This window comes from Pecten maximus, chromosome 8, assembly GCF_902652985.1.
Source record: "Pecten maximus chromosome 8, xPecMax1.1, whole genome shotgun sequence".
In the NCBI taxonomy this organism is placed as follows: domain Eukaryota; kingdom Metazoa; phylum Mollusca; class Bivalvia; order Pectinida; family Pectinidae; genus Pecten; species Pecten maximus.
Genome location: NC_047022.1, coordinates 2426967 through 2450947, shown reverse-complemented (window position 1 = coordinate 2450947; position 23981 = coordinate 2426967).

Sequence of the window (23981 nt, the reverse complement as noted above, 5' to 3'; positions counted from 1 at the left end):
CACACATAGAGATATCATACCACACATAGAGATATCATACCACACATAGAGATATTCATACCACACATAGAGATATCATACCACACATAGAGATATCATACCACACATAGAGATATCATACCACACATAGAGATATCATACCACACATAGAGATATCATACCACACATAGAGATATCATACCACACACATAGAGATATCATACCACACATAGAGATATCATACCACACATAGAGATATCATACCACACATAGAGATATCATACCACACATACAGATATCATACCACACATACAGATATCATACCACACATACAGATATCATACCACACATACAGATATCATACCACACATACAGATATCATACCACACAAAGAGATATCATACCACACATAGACATATCATACCAGACACATAGAGGTATCATACCACACATAATTATATCATACCACACACATAGAGATATCATACCACACATAGAGATATCATACCACACAAAGAGATGATGGGAAGGTGGACATACCACACATAGAACAATCATACCAGACCATAGAGGTATCATAACGCACACATAATTGATCATAAATACCACCACATAGAGATTCCATAACAACACATTAGATATCATACCCACACATAGAGATAATAAGACCACACACATGAGATATCATACCACACAAGAGTTATCATGACACCATAGAGATTCATACACACACATAGATATATCATACCACACATAGAGATATCATACCACACATAGAGATATCATACCACACATAGAGATATCATACCACACATAGAGATATCATACCACACATAGAGATATCATACCACACACATAGAGATATCATACCACACATAGAGATATCATACCACACATAGAGATATCATACCACACATAGAGATATCATACCACACATAGAGATATCATACCACACACATAGAGATATCATACCACACATAGAGATATCATACCACACATAGAGATATCATACCACACATAGAGATATCATACCACACATAGAGATATCATACCACACATAGAGATATCATACCACACATAGAGATATCATACCACACATAGAGATATCATACCACACATAGAGATATCATACCAACACATAGAGATATCATACCACACATAGAGATATCATACCACACATAGAGATATCATACCACACATAGAGATATCATACCAACACATAGAGATATCATACCACACATAGAGATATCATACCACACATAGAGATATCATACCACACATAGAGATATCATACCACACATAGAGATATCATACCACACATAGAGATATCATACCACACATAGAGATATCATACCACACATAGAGATATCATACCACACATAGAGATATCATACCACACATAGAGATATCATACCACACATAGAGATATCATACCACACATAGAGATATCATACCACACATAGAGATATCATACCACACATAGAGATATCATACCACACATAGAGATATCATACCACACATAGAGATATCATACCACACATAGAGATATCATACCACACATAGAGATATCATACCACACATAGAGATATCATACCACACATAGAGATATCATACCACACATAGAGATATCATACCACACACATAGAGATATCATACCACACATAGAGATATCATACCACACACATAGAGATATCATACCACACATAGAGATATCATACCACACATAGAGATATCATACCACACATAGAGATATCATACCAGACACATAGAGATATCATACCACACACATACAGATATCATACCACACATACAGATATCATACCACACATAGAGATATCATGCCACACATAGAGATATCATACCACACATAGATATATCATACCACACAGAGAGATATCATACCACACATAGAGATATCATACCACACATAGAGATATCATACCACACATAGAGATACCATACCACACACATACAGATATCATACCACGCATACAGATATCATACCACACATACAGATATCATACCACACACATACAGATATCATACCACACATACAGATATCATACCACACACATAAAGATATCATACCACACATACAGATATCTACCCGCAGACATAAATCTTTACTTGGATAAATGATCAATATTTGCCATTGATTTGCATGAATATTTACATCTAGTAAAACAAGAGAAGGAGACTGATTCAATGTGTATGGGAGGTATTACTCGCTCTCTTCCTGTTTACATTGTGTTGTGAAAAATTATCCTGTATTTTGATGGTTTTCCCAGCTCATGTTTCGGTTGCCCGTCTACATTTCTAAAAGACGCGGTCTAATGTCGGACTGTTTACGTGATTCTCCAGTCGTATGTGTCAGTGTTAAACAGATGATCGGCACGTGGGCGTATTCCTCACATCAGGATGAATAATTGCTCCATGTCCTTCCAAATTCGTTTTAAACAGCGTCTGCTACCCAATATGTTTATCCACGCCAGCAGTATTTTTTCACATTTGATATTTTGTCATTCCTTATATAATGTTTAAATTCGTCACAAATCATAGTACGGGGTATTATATACCTCACATCAAGATGGGACCATACATTGTAACATGCCAGGGAGGGTAAGTTAATACGATTATGTAATGGGCATTTAATTTCAAATCTCTATAATAGTATCAAAAACAGTCGGGAAAAGATTCCTGTCTTTAAAACGCTTGTAATTTGAAACAGATAATATCTTGGAGTCAGACTCTGATGTATGTATTTCAAACGGTCTACCGACTTCGATGATATTAAAATAAGAAAAATACTGTTAAAGATTTACTCGTTTTATTTCCCTGTAGCATATTTTCTCAGCGCACACTTAGATACATTCGAAATCAACGCATTACCAATGATGCATCATTTCGCTAAAATAGCGACAACACGTCTTTAAGTGTGGCGGTCAGTGTTTTAATCTGATGATCAGTCTTTTCTCTGTGGAGGTCAATCTTTCTCTGCGCTGGTCTGTCTTTTACAGTGTTTTTCAGTGTTTTACTTTAATGGCCAGTGTTTTACTCTAGTGGTCAGTGTTTTACTCTAGTGGTCAGTGTTTTACTCTAGTGGTCAGTGTTTTACTCTAGTGGTCAGTAGTTTACTCTAGTGGTCAGTGGTTTACTCTAGTGGTCAGTGGTTTACTCTAGTGGTCAGTGTTTTACTCTAGTGGTCAGTGTTTTACTCTAGTGGTCAGTGTTTTACTCTAGTGGTCAGTATTTTACTCTAGTGGTCAGTGTTTTACTCTAGTGGTCAGTGTTTTACTCTAGTGGTCAGTGTTTTACTCTAGTGGTCAGTGTTTTATTCTAGTGGTCAGTAGTTTACTCTAGTGGTCAGTGTTTTACTTTAGTGGTCTAGTGGTCAGTGTTTTACTCTAGTGGTCAGTTTTTTACTCTAGTGGTCAGTGGTTTACTCTAGTGGTCAGTGTTTTACTTTAGTGGTCAGTGTTTTACTCTAGTGGTCAGTGTTTTACTCTAGTGGTCAGTGTTTTACTTGAGTGGTCAGTGTTTTACTCTAGTGGTCAGTGTTTTACTCTAGTGGTCTGTCTTTTCGTCCGTATCTTTGGCCCGTTTTTTTTTCTTTTTCTTTTTTCTGATTGCACAATTACATGAAAATGTCCTCCTGTTCGCGGGGAAAAAATCCCCCTGTTCGCGGGGAATTTTCGTCCTATTTATGATAAATGTCGTTCTGTGAAAAGAGAAAAATATTCCTGTAGAATACCCTGACGGTAATAATCCAGCATGCCCCGACAACTGAAGGACAGAGACAGTATTTAACAATTTGTACAAGCCACATCGACCTTTGCAAATTTAAAATGCGACATTATGATATTCTGATTCGATTCTATTTGTCCATTCGTCTTTGAGCGCATTTAATACGTCACCAAGTGGAGCAGCGATAGAGGGAGGTAACAACCAACAGGATCAGTTTGGTATAAGACAACCAAGTTAAGATCTGTGTGTTTATTGTCATGTTTAGACACGAGTTACAATAGTACATAGATCATGACGATATCGAGTATAATTTGTACTTTAGAAGAACATACTACCTATCGTATAACATCCTGTTTTAGTGCCGACATATGAGATGTGGTGTCGGGTAGCGAGCTAGGTATAACTGTTTAACACTTTTCCCTGTCGATGTCTGATGCTTGTAGTCGGCAGCAACAAAAACTCAACAGGTCGTGCCCAATGTATCTGATGTAGCATTTAATGATTTCCGTAAAAAAGGGAATGTATATTTTACATACTTAATAAGGTCTTATTCCAAACAGCGGTAGCCTCCTCTCTCGGTCCAAACCTGTCTGTGTAAATTTGTCGGTAGTTTTACGAGAATCCCATACATCAGTATTACATACGCGGTTCGTCGTCAAACCTTATAGAAATCATAAGTTTAATGTTAGATATCGCTGACTTAATGTTCTAAACCTTTATTACAAATTAGTTAGAATTAAGAATGTAAATTATCGCCATTATTTCTCTCGCTTCACGATATCGCACTGGTCAAAGCTATCCCATCGGATATCAAATATCCTATAGCATGAGTTCAACAGACAAACGCTACGCAGTCAGAAAGGCTGACAAAATGATGACTAAACGTAACATACAACAGTTACAAAATATCGTGTAATGTGTAAACTAAACGTGTCAACCTAACGTGTAAACATAACGTGTAAACATAACGTGTAAACTAACGTGTCAAACTAACGTGTAAACCTAACGTGTAAACATAACGTGTAAACCTAACGTGTAAACATAACGTGTCAACCTAACGTGTAAACTAACGTGTAAACCTAACGTGTAAACCTAACGTGTAAACCTAACGTGTCAACATAACGTGTAAACCTAACGTGTAAACATAACGTGTAAACCTAACGTGTAAACCTAACGTGTAAACCTAACGTGTAAACCTAACGTGTCAACATAGCGTGTTAACCTAACGTGTAAACTAACGTGTAAACATAACGTGTAAACTTAACGTGTAAACATAACGTGTAAACCTAATGTGTCAACAAAACGTGTAAACATAACGTGTAAACATAACGTGTAAACCTAACGTGTAAACTAACGTGTAAACCTAACGTGTAAACCTAACGTGTAAACATAACGTGTAAACCTAACGTGTAAACTAACGTGTAAACATAACGTGTCAACATAACGTGTAAACCTAACGTGTAAACCTAACGTGTAAACTTAACGTTTGCCGCTCAAACCCAAGTTTGCTGTCAAAACACTATAAATTGTGTTTCCCTAACAGCTGTAGACTTTGAAAATCAAAAACAATTTATTCATATAAAAATATTGCATCAAATTTTACTTATACATGTATATTCTTTGATAAGAAATAAATATTAATTTCAATTATTTTCCCGAGAATGTCATCGTAATTTGCATCACATGATCTAGTAATTATATAATCGTGACAGGATTTTCAACGTTACCTCGTTTAACTGTGTGCATGTTCTACCGGGCGCCGAAAAACGTTCAATTGTCGTCTGTTTTGCCTTCAACCGATAAACTGACAAAACAAACTGTTGAAGAGTTAAACATTTCTGAATTTCTGATTCAGCTGTAGAATGCTTGTGTTCTAGAAATTTGACAACATTTCATCATTAACTCGCGCGAGTAATGTTTTTCGGCATAGCCGTCTAATTTTGTTTTGGCCCCAGATATGACTCGACAGGTGGCGTTACTAGTCACGATGACGTATGTGATTGGTCAATGTAGCGGTCAATGCAAAATGCAGATATGCAGTTAAAAACAAAACAAAGTTAAGATTGAATGCAAGCTAAATAAGTGGATGTATCTTTTCAAATGACACATTAATAAAATCATATTCCTGATTCAAATGCAGTCTTATTATTACCAAAAATGATTCAAACTGATCTAATTTTGTCATCCGTGCTGAAACACATTAGTTCGTTGATTTATTTCATCAGCAGTATTACATTATAACCACCAGCATTAAAACTATGCCGTTTATCTTTTTTAAAGATATTTCTTGTTTAGATGTTTGTCTGGGGTTTCCGGTTACTGTTAACATTGCGTCATCAATGCAAGTGGTACGATAGCTCTGTGTATCCGACATCTTACTGTTGTCTCTGGAGTAATAGAGCTCCATGATATTTTAACAAAGCGTGGAGCGGTATCACAAAAGTGAGTTCTATTCATCATAACTTACGAAACTTACCTAAAGAAATACCACATAACACTAGCCGTTCTGAATGAATTCATGGCGATAAGCGATTTGGGCGGTACAACGGGTGGCAATATAACGGGGTTTTACTGTAGTTGATACTCGTGTACATGTATGGAATTGGTCAGTTCTACAAGGACTTTGTCTATATATAGATTATACTCATGTACATGTATGGAATTGGTCAGTTCTACAACGACTTTTTCCGTATATAGTTTATACTCATGTACATGTATGGAATTGGTCAGTTCTACAAGGACTTTGTCTATATATAGTTTATACTCGTGTACATGTATCGAATTGGTCAGTTCTACAAGGACTTTGTCTATATATAGTCTATACTCGTGTACATGTATGGAATTGGTCAGTTCTACAAGGACGTTGTCTATATATAGTTTATACTCGTGTACATGTATGGAATTGGTCAGTTCTACAAGGACGTTGTCTATATATAGTTTATACTCGTGTACATGTATGGAATTGGTCAGTTCTACAAGGACTTTGTCTATATATAGTTTATACTCGTGTACATGTATGGAATTGGTCAGTTCTACAAGGACTTTGTCTATATATAGTTTATACTCGTGTACATGTATAGAATTGGTCAGTTCTACAAGGACTTTTTCCGTATATAGTTTATACTCATGTACATGTATGGAATTGATCAGTTCTACAAGGACTTTGTCTATATATAGTTTATACTCGTGTACATGTATGGAATTGGTCAGTTCTACAATGACTTCGTCCTACACCAGGCTTTACATCTGGTCGTATCAGGTTTTACCTTCGTAGACAATTAAAGCATTGTTCTACATGAATATAGAAGAAACGCCGAGCCGTCCCAACGGAGCAAATATTGACACGTGCGTCCGGTCGGGGGTTTTACTTTAATTAAACTGACCAGGAGAGTAATTGGTAAATGGATTTGTGACTTATGTCATCGACACATTTCGTAATTACTTAGCATTCTAACCTGTATATCGATTGTAGGATTTATCGACCGAGATCACCAAACTCATGATGACATCCAGTAGATATAAGTATAATGATTGAAATGGTGACAACTGCGTCAAATATACCTCAAAATATACATAATTTTAGATATTTATTTCGGCTGAAATGTGTTCAATGTTTTTTGAATGCATGCTTTCGTCATTACGATTAGATATATCTATTTATAGACTCATACGCATTTCATTTGCTAACAGCATGGAAAACCTCAGGGAATTTAATGGACGCAGATTTTAGTTAAAATGGTTTATCATGATTTAATTAAAGATAAGTATTACTTTCTGAGGGGTGATATAATGTATAGTGCGAAGAAACATTTTAATGTTTTATAGACGGTTCACGAAAACACACCTGCATGTGTACTGTCAATAAAAGCAGAAAGTTATAGTCTGTTTTACAATTCTCCAGAAATGCAAATCTTACGTGTTTTTATTTTTAAAATCATATTGTGACTTCATGATTAAATTTGTGATGTGATTTGACGTATTTCTGTAATCATGATTAAATTTGTGATGTGATTTGACGTATTTCTGTAATCATGATTTAGCAAACAAGATGTTGGTACAGCATATTATATGTTTATGTCTATATTTACCTTTCAGGACGGAGAGGAAGCTAAAATTCTACAGATATAACGAGACATCGGAGGTCTAACGAGATATCGGAGGTTATAACGAGACATCGGAGGTTATAACGAGTTATCAAAGGTTGTAACGAGATATGGAGGTTATAACGAGTTATCAAAGGTTGTAACGAGATATCGGAGGTTATAACGAGACATTGGAGGTTATAACGAGATATCGGAGGTTATAACGAGACATTGAAGGTTATAACGAGACATTGGAGGTTATAACGAGATATCGGAGGTTATAACGAGTTATCAAAGGTTGTAACGAGATATGGAGGTTACAAAGAGACATTGGCGGTTATAACGAGATATCGGAGGTTATAACGAGTTATCAAAGGTTGTAACGAGATATGGAGGTTACAAAGAGACATTGGCGGTTATAACGATACATCGGAGGTTATAACGAGACATTGGAGGTTATAACGAGATATCGGAGGTTATAACGAGATATCGGAGGTCTAACGAGATATCGGAGGTTATAACGAGACATTGGCGGTTATAACGAGACATCGGAGGTTATAACGAGACATTGGAGGTTATAACGAGACATTGGAGGCTACAACGAGACATTGGAGGTTATAACGAGATATCGGAGGTTATAACAAAACATTGAAGGTTATAACGAGATATCGGAGGTTATAACGAGACATTGGAGGTTATAACAAGATATCGGAGGTTATAACGAGATATTGGAGGTTATAACGAGACATTGGAGGTTATAACGAGTTATCGGAGGTTATAACGAGACATTGGAGGTTATAACCTCCGATATCGGAGGTTATAACGAGACATTGGAGGTTATAACGAGTTATCAAAGGTTGTAACGAGATATGGAGGTTACAAAGACACATTGGCGGTTATAACAAGACATCGGAGGTTATAACGAGACATTGGAGGTTATAACGAGACATTGGAAGTTATAACGAGACATTGGAGGTTATAACGAGATATCGGAGGTTATAACGAGTTATCAAAGGTTGTAACGAGATATGGAGGTTACAAAGAGACATTGGCGGTTATAACGAGACATTGGAGGTTATAACGAGACATCGGAGGTTATAACGAGACATTGGAGGTTATAACGAGACATTGGAGGCTACAACGAGACATTGGAGGTTATAACGAGATATCGGAGGTTATAACAAAACATTGAAGGTTATAACGAGATATCGGAAGTTATAACGAGACATTGGAGGTTATAACAAGATATCGGAGGTTATAACGAGATATTGGAGGTTATAACGAGACATTGGAGGTTATAACGAGATATCGGAGGTTATAACGAGACATTAGAGGTTATAACGAGTTATCAAAGGTTGTAACGAGATATGGAGGTTACAAAGAGACATTGGCGGTTATAACAAGACATCGGAGGTTATAACGAGACATTGGAGGTTATAACGAGACATTGGAAGTTATAACGAGACATTGGAGGTTATAACGAGATATCGGAGGTTATAACGAGTTATCAAAGGTTGTAACGAGATATGGAGGTTACAAAGAGACATTGGCGGTTATAACGAGACATTGGAGGTTATGACGAGATATCGGAGGTTATAACGAGACATTGGAGGTTATAACGAGATATCGGAGGTTATAACGAGATATCGGAGGTTATAACGAGATATCGGAGGTTATAACGAGACATTGGAAGTTATAACGAGACATTGGAGGTTATAACAAGACATTGAAGGTTATAACGAGATATCGGAGGTTATAACGAGATATCGGAGGTTATAACGAGATATCGGAGGTTATAACGAGACATTGGAGGTTATAACGAGACATTGGAGGTTATAACGAGACATTGGAGGTTATAACGAGATATCGGAGGTTATAACGAGACATCGGAGGTTATAACGAGATATTGGAGGTTATAACAAGACATAGGAGGTTATAACTAGACATTGGAGGTTATAACGAGACATTGGAGGTTACAACGAGACATTGGAAGCTATAACGAGACATTGGAAGTTATAACGAGACATTGGAGGTTATAACAAGACATTGATGGTTATAACGAGATATTGGAGGTTATAACGAGACATTGGAGGTTATAACGAGACATAGGAGGTTATAACGAGATATCGGAGGTTATAACGAGACATTGGAGGTTATAACGAGATATCGGAGGTCATAACGAGACATCGGAGGTTATAACGAGACATTGGAGGTTATAACGAGACATTGGAGGTTATAACGAGACATTGGAAGCTATAACGAGACATTGGAGGTTATAACGAGATATCGGAGGTTATAACGAGACATCGGAGGTTATAACAAGACATCGGAGGTTATAACGAGACATTGGAGGTTACAACGAGACATCGGAGGTTATAACGAGAAATTTGAGGTTATAACGAGACATTGGAAGTTATAACGAGACATTGGAGGTTATAACGAGATATCGGAGGTTATAACGAGATATCGGAGGTTATAACGAGACATCGGAGGTTATAACGAGATATCGGAGGTTATAACGAGATATCGAGGTCTAACGAGATATCGGAGGTTATTACGAGACATTGGAGGTTACAACGAGACATTGGAGGTTATAAAGAATATCGTAGATAATGCAAGCCGAAAGTCTTATGACTGATATGACAAGTTAACGGAGGTCGTGTTGAACAATTAAGAAAGGCGATAGATTTTTTTTTCGACTACTTTTTAAATTCAATTACCCGACATAGCATTTATCCCATCCTTCGCTGTCAACCTGTCAACAATTCACCGCCATAAACTCACGCATTTAAATACAATGCAGGAAGATATACCGGCCCTAACACAGACATAAAAATTGACAAACACATAATTATAATGTCGCCGTTGAAATTTACTTAAAAATTATGGATAATTCTACAACTAACCTTCTCTAAACGACAAACGCTCTTTATAATTCATCGCAAATTTGTTGTAGAACAGGTTGTTAACATTTTATGAGTGTGTGTCGTACGCTGTCGATGTTCCTATTAATATAATTGTGTTTGAATAGTTCCTGAATTGTCATCGTATCATTAGATTTAAAAGGGCGGGGACAAGATTGGAGGGGAATTGTGTCTCTTACCTGTCCAGGATTGTAAGCCCTACACGTATATGACGATCTTCACATTCCAAACGAATACATCTACCCCGAAAGATTCAGGTAGAACTAGTCGGCTGACTGCCTCATCATGTCAACAATAAACAGACCTACTACATCAGTATGTCGATAACAAACTACTACATCAGTATGCCGATAACAGACCTACTACATCAGTATGTCGATAACAGACTACTACATCAGTATGTCGATAACAGACCTACTACATCAGTATGTCGATAACATACCTACTACATCAGTATGTCGATAACAGACTACTACATCAGTATATTGATAACAGACTACTACATCAGTATGTCGATAACAAACCTACTACATCAGTATGTCGATAACAGACTACTACATCAGTATGTCGATAACAAACTACTACATCAGTATGTCGATAACAGACTACAACATCAGTATGTCGATAACAGACTACTACATCAGTATGTCGATAACAGACTACTACATCAGTATGTCGATAACAGACCTACTACATCAGTATGTCGATAACAGACTACTACATCAGTATGTCGATAACAGACTACTACATCAGTATGTCGATAACAGACCTACTACATCAGTATGTCGATAACAGACTACTACATCAGTATGTCGATAACAGACTACTACATCAGTATGTCGATAACAAACTACTACATCAGTATGTCGATAACAGACCTACTACATCAGTATGTCGATAACAAACCTACTACATCAGTATGTCGATAACAAACTACTACATCAGTATGTCGATAACATACCTACTACATCAGTATGTCGATAACAAACTACTACATCAGTATGTCGATAACAGACTACTACATCAGTATGTCGATAACAGACCTACTACATCAGTATGTCGATAACAAACTACTACATCAGTATGTCGATAACAGACTACTACATCAGTATGTCGATAACATACCTACTACATCAGTATGTCGATAACAAACTACTACATCAGTATGTCGATAACAGACTACTACATCAGTATGTCGATAACAGACTACTACATCAGTATGTCGATAACAGACCTACTACATCAGTATGTCGATAACAAACCTACTACATCAGTATGTCTATAACAGACTACTACATCAGTATGTCGATAACAGACCTACTACATCAGTATGTCGATAACAGACATACTACATCAGTATGTCGATAACAGACCTACTACATCAGTATGTCGATAACAGACTACTACATCAGTATGTCGATAACAGACCTACTACATCAGTATGTCGATAACAGACTACTACATCAGTATGTCGATAACAGACTACTACATCAGTATGTCGATAACAGACCTACTACATCAGTATGTCGATAACAGACCTACTACATCAGTATGTCGATAACAGACCTACTACATCAGTATGTCGATAACAGACTACTACATCAGTATGTCGATAACAAACTACTACATCAGTATGTATATAACAGACTACTACATCAGTATGTCTATAACAGACCTACTACATCAGTATGTCGATAACAGACTACTACATCAGTATGTCGATAACAGACTACTACAGCAGTATGTCGATAACAAACTACTACATCAGTATGTCGATAACAGACTACTACATCAGTATGTCGATAACAGACTACTACATCAGTATGTCGATAACAGACCTACTACATCAGTATGTCGATAACAGACCTACTACATCAGTATGTCGATAACAGACCTACTACATCAGTTTGTCTATAACATACCTACTACATCAGTATGTCGATAACAGACTACTACATTAGTATGTCGATAACAGACCTACTACATCAGTATGTCGATAACAAACTACTACATCAGTATGTCGATAACAGACCTACTACATCAGTATGTCGATAACAGACTACTACATCAGTATGTCGATAACAGACCTACTACATCAGTATGTCTATAACAAACTACTACATCAGTATGTCGATAACAGACCTACTACATCAGTATGTCTATAACAAACTACTACATCAGTATGTCGATAACAAACCTACTACATCAGTATGTCGATAACATACCTACTACATCAGTATGTCGATAACATACCTACTACATCAGTATGTCGATAACAGACTACTACATCAGTATGTCGATAACACTCTACTACATCAGTATGTCGATAACAGACCTACTACAACAGTATGTCGATAACAGACTACAACATCAGTATATCGATAATAGACTTACTACATCAGTACGTCTATAACAAACTACTACATCAGTATGTCGATAACAAAGTACTACATCAGTATGTCGATAACAAACCTACTACATCAGTATGTCTATAACAGACTACTACATCAGTATGTCGATAACAAACTACTACATCAGTATGTCGATAACAAAGTACTACATCAGTATGTCGATAACAAACTACTACATCAGTAAGTCGATAACAGACCTACTACATCAGTATGTCGATAACATACCTACTACATCAGTATGTCGATAACAGACTACTACATCAGTACGTCTATAACAAACTACTACATCAGTATGTCGATAACATACCTACTACATCAGTATGTCGATAACAAACTACTACATCAGTATGTCGATAACAGACCTACTACATCAGTATGTCGATAACAGACTACTACATCAGTATGTCGATAACATACCTACTACATCAGTATGTCGATAACAGACTACTACATCAGTATGTCGATAACAAACTACTACATCAGTATGTCGATAACAAAGTACTACATCAGTATGTCGATAACAAACTACTACATCAGTAAGTCGATAACAGACCTACTACATCAGTATGTCGATAACATACCTACTACATCAGTATGTCGATAACAGACTACTACATCAGTACGTCTATAACAAACTACTACATCAGTATGTCGATAACATACCTACTACATCAGTATGTCGATAACAAAGTACTACATCAGTATGTCGATAACAAACCTACTACATCAGTATGTCGATAACAGACGTACTACATCAGTATGTCGATAACAGACCTACTACATCAGTATGTCGATAACAAACTACTACATCAGTATGTCGATAACAGACTACTACATCAGTATGTCGATAACAGACCTACTACATCAGTATGTCGATAACAGACCTACTACATCAGTATGTCTATAACAGACCTACTACATCAGTATGTCGATAACAGACTACTACATCTGTATGTCGATAACAGACTACTACATCAGTATGTCGATAACAAACTACTACATCAGTATGTCGATAACAGACCTACTACATCAGTATGTCGATAACAGACTTACTACATCAGTATGTCGATAACATACCTACTACATCAGTATGTCGATAACAGACTACTACATCAGTATGTCGATAACATACTACTACATCAGTATGTCGATAACATACCTACTACATCAGTATGTCGATAACAGACCTACTACATCAGTATGTCGATAACAGACTACTACATCAGTATGTCGATAACAGAATACTACATCAGTATGTCGATAACAGACTACTACATCAGTATGTCGATAACAGACTACTACATCACTATGTCGATAACAGACCTACTACATCAGTATGTCGATAACAAACTACTACATCAGTATATTGATAACAGACCTACTACATCGGTATGTCGATAACAGACCTACTACATCAGTATGTCGATAACAGACCTACTACATCAGTATGTCGATAACAGACTACTACATCAGTATGTCGATAACAGACTACTACATCAGTATGTCGATAACATACCTACTACATCAGTATGTCGATAATAGAATACTACATCAGTATGTCGATAACAGACTACTACATCAGTATGTCGATAACAGACTACTACATCACTATGTCGATAACAGACCTACTACATCAGTATGTCGATAACAAACTACTACATCAGTATATTGATAACAGACCTACTACATCGGTATGTCGATAACAGACCTACTACATCAGTATGTCGATAACAGACCTACTACATCAGTATGTCGATAACAGACTACTACATCGGTATGTCGATAACAGACTACTACATCAGTATGTCGATAACACTCTACTACATCAGTATGTCGATAACAGACCTACTACAACAGTATGTCGATAACAGACTACAACATCAGTATATCGATAATAGACTTACTACATCAGTACGTCTATAACAAACTACTACATCAGTATGTCGATAACAAACCTACTACATCAGTATGTCTATAACAGACTACTACATCAGTATGTCGATAACAAACTACTACATCAGTATGTCGATAACAAAGTACTACATCAGTATGTCGATAACAAACTACTACATCAGTAAGTCGATAACAGACCTACTACATCAGTATGTCGATAACATACCTACTACATCAGTATGTCGATAACAGACTACTACATCAGTACGTCTATAACAAACTACTACATCAGTATGTCGATAACATACCTACTACATCAGTATGTCGATAACAAAGTACTACATCAGTATGTCGATAACAGACCTACTACATCAGTATGTCGATAACAGACTACTACATCAGTATGTCGATAACATACCTACTACATCAGTATGTCGATAACAGACTACTACATCAGTATGTCGATAACAAACTACTACATCAGTATGTCGATAACAAAGTACTACATCAGTATGTCGATAACAAACTACTACATCAGTAAGTCGATAACAGACCTACTACATCAGTATGTCGATAACATACCTACTACATCAGTATGTCGATAACAGACTACTACATCAGTACGTCTATAACAAACTACTACATCAGTATGTCGATAACATACCTACTACATCAGTATGTCGATAACAAAGTACTACATCAGTATGTCGATAACAAACCTACTACATCAGTATGTCGATAACAGACGTACTACATCAGTATGTCGATAACAGACCTACTACATCAGTATGTCGATAACAAACTACTACATCAGTATGTCGATAACAGACTACTACATCAGTATGTCGATAACAGACCTACTACATCAGTATGTCGATAACAGACCTACTACATCAGTATGTCTATAACAGACCTACTACATCAGTATGTCGATAACAGACTACTACATCTGTATGTCGATAACAGACTACTACATCAGTATGTCGATAACAAACTACTACATCAGTATGTCGATAACAGACCTACTACATCAGTATGTCGATAACAGACCTACTACATCAGTATGTCGATAACATACCTACTACATCAGTATGTCGATAACAGACTACTACATCAGTATGTCGATAACATACTACTACATCAGTATGTCGATAACATACCTACTACATCAGTATGTCGATAACAGACCTACTACATCAGTATGTCGATAACAGACTACTACATCAGTATGTCGATAACAGACTACTACATCAGTATGTCGATAACAGACTACTACATCAGTATGTCGATAACAGACTACTACATCACTATGTCGATAACAGACCTACTACATCAGTATGTCGATAACAAACTACTACATCAGTATATTCGATAACAGACCTACTACATCAGGTATGTCGATAACAGACCTACTACATCAGTATGTCGATAACAGACCTACTACATCAGTATGTCGATAACAGACTACTACATCAGTATGTCGATAACAGACTACTACATCAGTATGTCGATAACATACCTACTACATCAGTATGTCGATAACAGAATACTACATCAGTATGTCGATAACAGACTACTACATCAGTATGTCGATAACAGACTACTACATCACTATGTCGATAACAGACCTACTACATCAGTATGTCGATAACAAACTACTACATCAGTATATTGATAACAGACCTACTACATCGGTATGTCGATAACAGACCTACTACATCAGTATGTCGATAACAGACCTACTACATCAGTATGTCGATAACAGACTACTACATCAGTATGTCGATAACAGACTACTACATCAGTATGTCGATAACAAACCTACTACATCAGTATGTCGATAACAAACCTACTACATCAGTATGTCGATAACAGACTACTACATCAGTATGTCGATAACAAACTACTACATCAGTATGTCGATAACAGACTACTACATCAGTATGTCGATAACAGACCTACTACATCAGTATGTCGATAACAGACCTACTACATCAGTATGTCGATAACAGACTTCTACATCAGTATGTCGATAACAAACTCCTACAGCAGTATGTCGATAACAAACTACTACATCAGTATGTCGATAACAGACTACTACATCAGTATATCGATAACAGACTACTACATCAGTATGTCGATAACAGACTACTACAGCAGTATGTCGATAACAGACCTACTACATCAGTATGTCGATAACAGACTACTACATCAGTATATCGATAACAGACCTACTACATCAGTATGTCGATAACAGACCTACTACATCAGTATGTCGATAACAGACTACTACATCGGTATGTCGATAACAAACTACTACATCAGTATGTCGATAACAGACTTCTACATCAGTATGTTTATAACAAACTACTACATCAGTATGTCGATAACAGAGTACTACATCAGTATGTCGATAACAGACCTACTCCATCAGTATGTCGATAACAGACCTACTACATCAGTATGTCGATAACAAACCTACTACATCAGTATGTCGATAACAGACTACTACATCAGTATGTCGATAACAAACTACTACATCAGTATGTCGATAACAGACTACTACATCAGTATGTCGATAACAGACTACTACATCAGTATGTCGATAACAGACTACTACATCAGTATGTCGATAACAAACCTACTACATCAGTATGTCGATAACAAACTACTACATCAGTATGTCTATAACAAACTACTACATCAGTATGTCGATAACAGACCTACTACATCAGTATGTCGATAACATACCTACTACATCAGTATGTCTATAACAAACTACTACATCAGTATGTCGATAACAAACCTACTACATCAGTATGTCGATAACATACCTACTACATCAGTATGTCGATAACACACCTACTACATCAGTATGTCGATAACAGACCTACTACATCAGTATGTCGATAACAGACTACTACATCAGTATGTCGATAACAGACTACTACATCAGTATGTCGATAACAGACCTACTACATCAGTATGTCGATAACAGACTACTACATCAGTATATCGATAACAGACCTACTACATCAGTATGTCGATAACAGACCTACTACATCAGTATGTCGATAACAGACTACTACATCGGTATGTCGATAACAAACTACTACATCAGTATGTCGATAACAGACCTACTACATCAGTATGTCGATAACAGACCTACTACATCAGTATGTCGATAACAGACCTACTACATCAGTATGTCGATAACAAACCTACTACATCAGTATGTCGATAACAGACTACTACATCAGTATGTCGATAACAGACTACTACATCAGTATGTCGATAACAGACTACTACATCAGTATGTCGATAACAGACTACTACATCAGTATGTCGATAACAGACCTACTACATCAGTATGTCGATAACAGACCTACTACATCAGTATGTCGATAACAGACCTACTACATCAGTATGTCGATAACAGACTACTACATCAGTATGTCGATAACAAACCTACTACATCAGTATGTCGATAACAGACCTACTACATCAGTATGTCGATAACAAACTACTACATCAGTATGTCGATAACAGACTACTACATCAGTATGTCGATAACAGACCTACTACATCAGTATGTCGATAACATACCTACTACATCAGTATGTCGATAACAGACTACTACATCAGTATGTCGATAACAGACCTACTACATCAGTATGTCGATAACATACCTACTACATCAGTATGTCGATAACAGACTACTACATCAGTATGTCGATAACAGACCTACTACATCAGTATATCGATAACAGACCTACTACATCAGTATGTCGATAACAGACTACTACATCAGTATGTCGATAACAGACCTACTACATCAGTATGTCGATAACAGACTACTACATCAGTATGTCGATAACAGACCTACTACATCAGTATGTCGATAACAGTCTACTACATCAGTATGTCGATAACAGACTACTACATCAGTATGTCGATAACAGACCTACTACATCAGTATGTCGATAACAGACCTACTACATCAGTATGTCGATAACAGACCTACTACATCAGTATGTCGATAACAGACTACTACAGCAGTATGTCGATAACAAACTACTACATCAGTATGTCGATAACAGACCTACTACATCAGTATGTCGATAACAGACTACTACATCAGTATATCGATAACAGACCTACTACATCAGTATGTCGATAACAGACCTACTACATCAGTATGTCGATAACAGACTACTACATCGGTATGTCGATAACAAACTACTACATCAGTATGTCGATAACAGACTTCTACATCAGTATGTTTATAACAAACTACTACATCAGTATGTCGATAACAGACCTACTACATCAGTATGTCGATAACAGACCTACTACATCAGTATGTCGATAACAGACCTACTACATCAGTATGCCGATAACATACCTACTACATCAGTATGTCGATAACACACCTACTACATCAGTATGTCGATAACAGACCTACTCCATCAGTATGTCGATAACAGACCTACTACATCAGTATGTCGATAACAAACCTACTACATCAGTATGTCGATAACATACCTACTACATCAGTATGTCGATAACATACCTACTACATCAGTATGTCGATAACAGACTACTACATCAGTATGTCGATAACACTCTACTACATCAGTATGTCGATAACAGACCTACTACAACAGTATGTCGATAACAGACTACAACATCAGTATATCGATAATAGACTTACTACATCAGTACGTCTATAACAAACTACTACATCAGTATGTCGATAACAAAGTACTACATCAGTATGTCGATAACAAACCTACTACATCAGTATGTCTATAACAGACTACTACATCAGTATGTCGATAACAAACTACTACATCAGTATGTCGATAACAAAGTACTACATCAGTATGTCGATAACAAACTACTACATCAGTAAGTCGATAACAGACCTACTACATCAGTATGTCGATAACATACCTACTACATCAGTATGTCGATAACAGACTACTACATCAGTATGTCAATAACAAACTACTACATCAGTATGTCGATAACATACCTACTACATCAGTATGTCGATAACAAACTACTACATCAGTATGTCGATAACAGACCTACTACATCAGTATGTCGATAACAGACTACTACATCAGTATGTCGATAACATACCTACTACATCAGTATGTCGATAACAGACTACTACATCAGTATGTCGATAACAAACTACTACATCAGTATGTCGATAACAAACTACTACATCAGTATGTCGATAACAAACTACTACATCAGTATGTCGATAACAGACCTACTACATCAGTATGTCGATAACATACTACTACATCAGTATGTCGATAACAGACTACTACATCAGTATGTCAATAACAAACTACTACATCAGTATGTCGATAACATACCTACTACATCAGTATGTCGATAACAAACTACTACATCAGTATGTCGATAACAAACCTACTACATCAGTATGTCGATAACAGACCTACTACATCAGTATGTCGATAACAGACCTACTACATCAGTATGTCGATAACAAACTACTACATCAGTATGTCGATAACAGACTACTACATCAGTATGTCGATAACAGACCTACTACATCAGTATGTCGATAACAGACCTACTACATCAGTATGTCTATAACAGACCTACTACATCAGTATGTCGATAACAGACTACTACATCAGTATGTCGATAACAGACTACTACATCAGTATGTCGATAACAAACTACTACATCAGTATGTCGATAACAGACCTACTACATCAGTATGTCGATAACAGACTACTACATCAGTATGTCGATAACATACCTACTACATCAGTATGTCGATAACAGACTACTACATCAGTATGTCGATAACATACTACTACATCAGTATGTCGATAACATACCTACTACATCAGTATGTCGATAACAGACCTACTACATCAGTATGTCGATAACAGACTACTACATCAGTATGTCGATAACAGACTACTACATCAGTATGTCGATAACAGACTACTACATCAGTATGTCGATAACAGACTACTACATCAGTATGTCGATAACAGACTACTACATCAGTATGTCGATAACAAACTACTACATCAGTATATTGATAACAGACCTACTACATCAGTATGTCGATAACAGACCTACTACATCAGTATGTCGATAACAGACCTACTACATCAGTATGTCGATAACAGACTACTACATCAGTATGTCGATAACAGACTACTACATCAGTATGTCGATAACATACCTACTACATCAGTATGTCGATAATAGACTACTACATCAGTATGTCGATAACAGACTACTACATCAGTATGTCGATAACAGACTACTACATCAGTATGTCGATAACAGACCTACTACATCAGTATGTCGATAACAAACTACTACATCAGTATGTCGATAACAGACCTACTACATCAGTATGTCGATAACAGACCTACTACATCAGTATGTCGATAACAGACCTACTACATCAGTATGTCGATAACAGACTACTACATCAGTATGTCGATAACAGACTACTACATCAGTATGTCGATAACAAACCTACTACATCAGTATGTCGATAACAGACCTACTACATCAGTATGTCGATAACAGACTACTACATCAGTATGTCGATAACAAACTACTACATCAGTATGTCGATAACAGACTACTACATCAGTATGTCGATAACAGACCTACTACATCAGTATGTCGATAACAGACCTACTACATCAGTATGTCGATAACAGACTACTACATCAGTATGTCGATAACAAACTACTACATCAGTATGTCGATAACAAACTACTACATCAGTATGTCGATAACAGACTACTACATCAGTATGTCGATAACAGACTACTACATCAGTATGTCGATAACAGACTACTACATCAGTATGTCGATAACAGACCTACTACATCAGTATGTCGATAACAGACTACTACATCAGTATGTCGATAACAGACCTACTACATCAGTATGTCGATAACAGACCTACTACATCAGTATGTCGATAACAGACTACTACATCAGTATGTCGATAACAAACTACTACATCAGTATGTCGATAACAGACTACTACATCAGTATGTCGATAACAAACTACTACATCAGTATGTCGATAACAGACTACTACATCAGTATGTCGATAACAGACCTACTACATCAGTATGTCGATAACAGACCTACTACATCAGTATGTCGATAACAAACCTACTACATCAGTATGTCGATAACAGACTACTACATCAGTATGTCGATAACAAACTACTACATCAGTATGTCGATAACAGACTACTACATCAGTATGTCGATAACAGACTACTACATCAGTATGTCGATAACAGACTACTACATCAGTATGTCGATAACAAACCTACTACATCAGTATGTCGATAACAACTACTACATCAGTATGTCTATAACAGACCTACTACATCAGTATGTCGATAACAGACCTACTACATCAGTATGTCGATAACAGACTACTACATCAGTATGTCGATAACAGACTACTACATCAGTATGTCGATAACAAACCTACTACATCAGTATGTCGATAACAGACCTACTACATCAGTATGTCGATAACAGACCTACTACATCAGTATGTCGATAACAGACCTACTACATCAGTATGTCGATAACAGACTACTACATCAGTATGTCGATAACAGACTACTACATCAGTATGTCGATAACAGACCTACTACATCAGTATGTCGATAACAGACTACTACATCAGTATGTCGATAACAGACCTACTACATCAGTATGTCGATAACAGACCTACTACATCAGTATGTCGATAACAGACTACTACATCAGTATGTCGATAACAAACTACTACATCAGTATGTCGATAACAGACTACTACATCAGTATGTCGATAACAAACTACTACATCAGTATGTCGATAACAGACTACTACATCAGTATGTCGATAACAGACCTACTACATCAGTATGTCGATAACAGACCTACTACATCAGTATGTCGATAACAAACCTACTACATCAGTATGTCGATAACAGACTACTACATCAGTATGTCGATAACAGACCTACTACATCAGTATGTCGATAACAGACTACTACATCAGTATGTCGATAACAGACCTACTACATCAGTATGTCGATAACAGACTACTACATCAGTATGTCGATAACAACCTACTACATCAGTATGTCGATAACAGACTACTACATCAGTATGTCGATAACAGACTACTACATCAGTATGTCGATAACAGACCTACTACATCAGTATGTCGATAACAGACCTACTACATCAGTATGTCGATAACAGACCTACTACATCAGTATGTCGATAACAGACTACTACATCAGTATGTCGATAACAAACCTACTACATCAGTATGTCGATAACAGACTACTACATCAGTATGTCGATAACAGACCTACTACATCAGTATGTCGATAACAGACTACTACATCAGTATGTCGATAACAGACCTACTACATCAGTATGTCGATAACAGACCTACTACATCAGTATGTCGATAACAGACTACTACATCAGTATGTCGATAACAGACCTACTACATCAGTATGTCGATAACAGACCTACTACATCAGTATGTCGATAACAGACTACTACATCAGTATGTCGATAACAGACCTACTACATCAGTATGTCGATAACAGACCTACTACATCAGTATGTCGATAACAGACTACTACATCAGTATGTCGATAACAGACCTACTACATCAGTATGTCGATAACAGACTACTACATCAGTATGTCGATAACAGACCTACTACATCAGTATGTCGATAACAGACTACTACATCAGTATGTCGATAACAGACTACTACATCAGTATGTCGATAACAGACCTACTACATCAGTATGTCGATAACAGACCTACTACATCAGTATGTCGATAACAGACTACTACATCAGTATGTCGATAACAGACCTACTACATCAGTA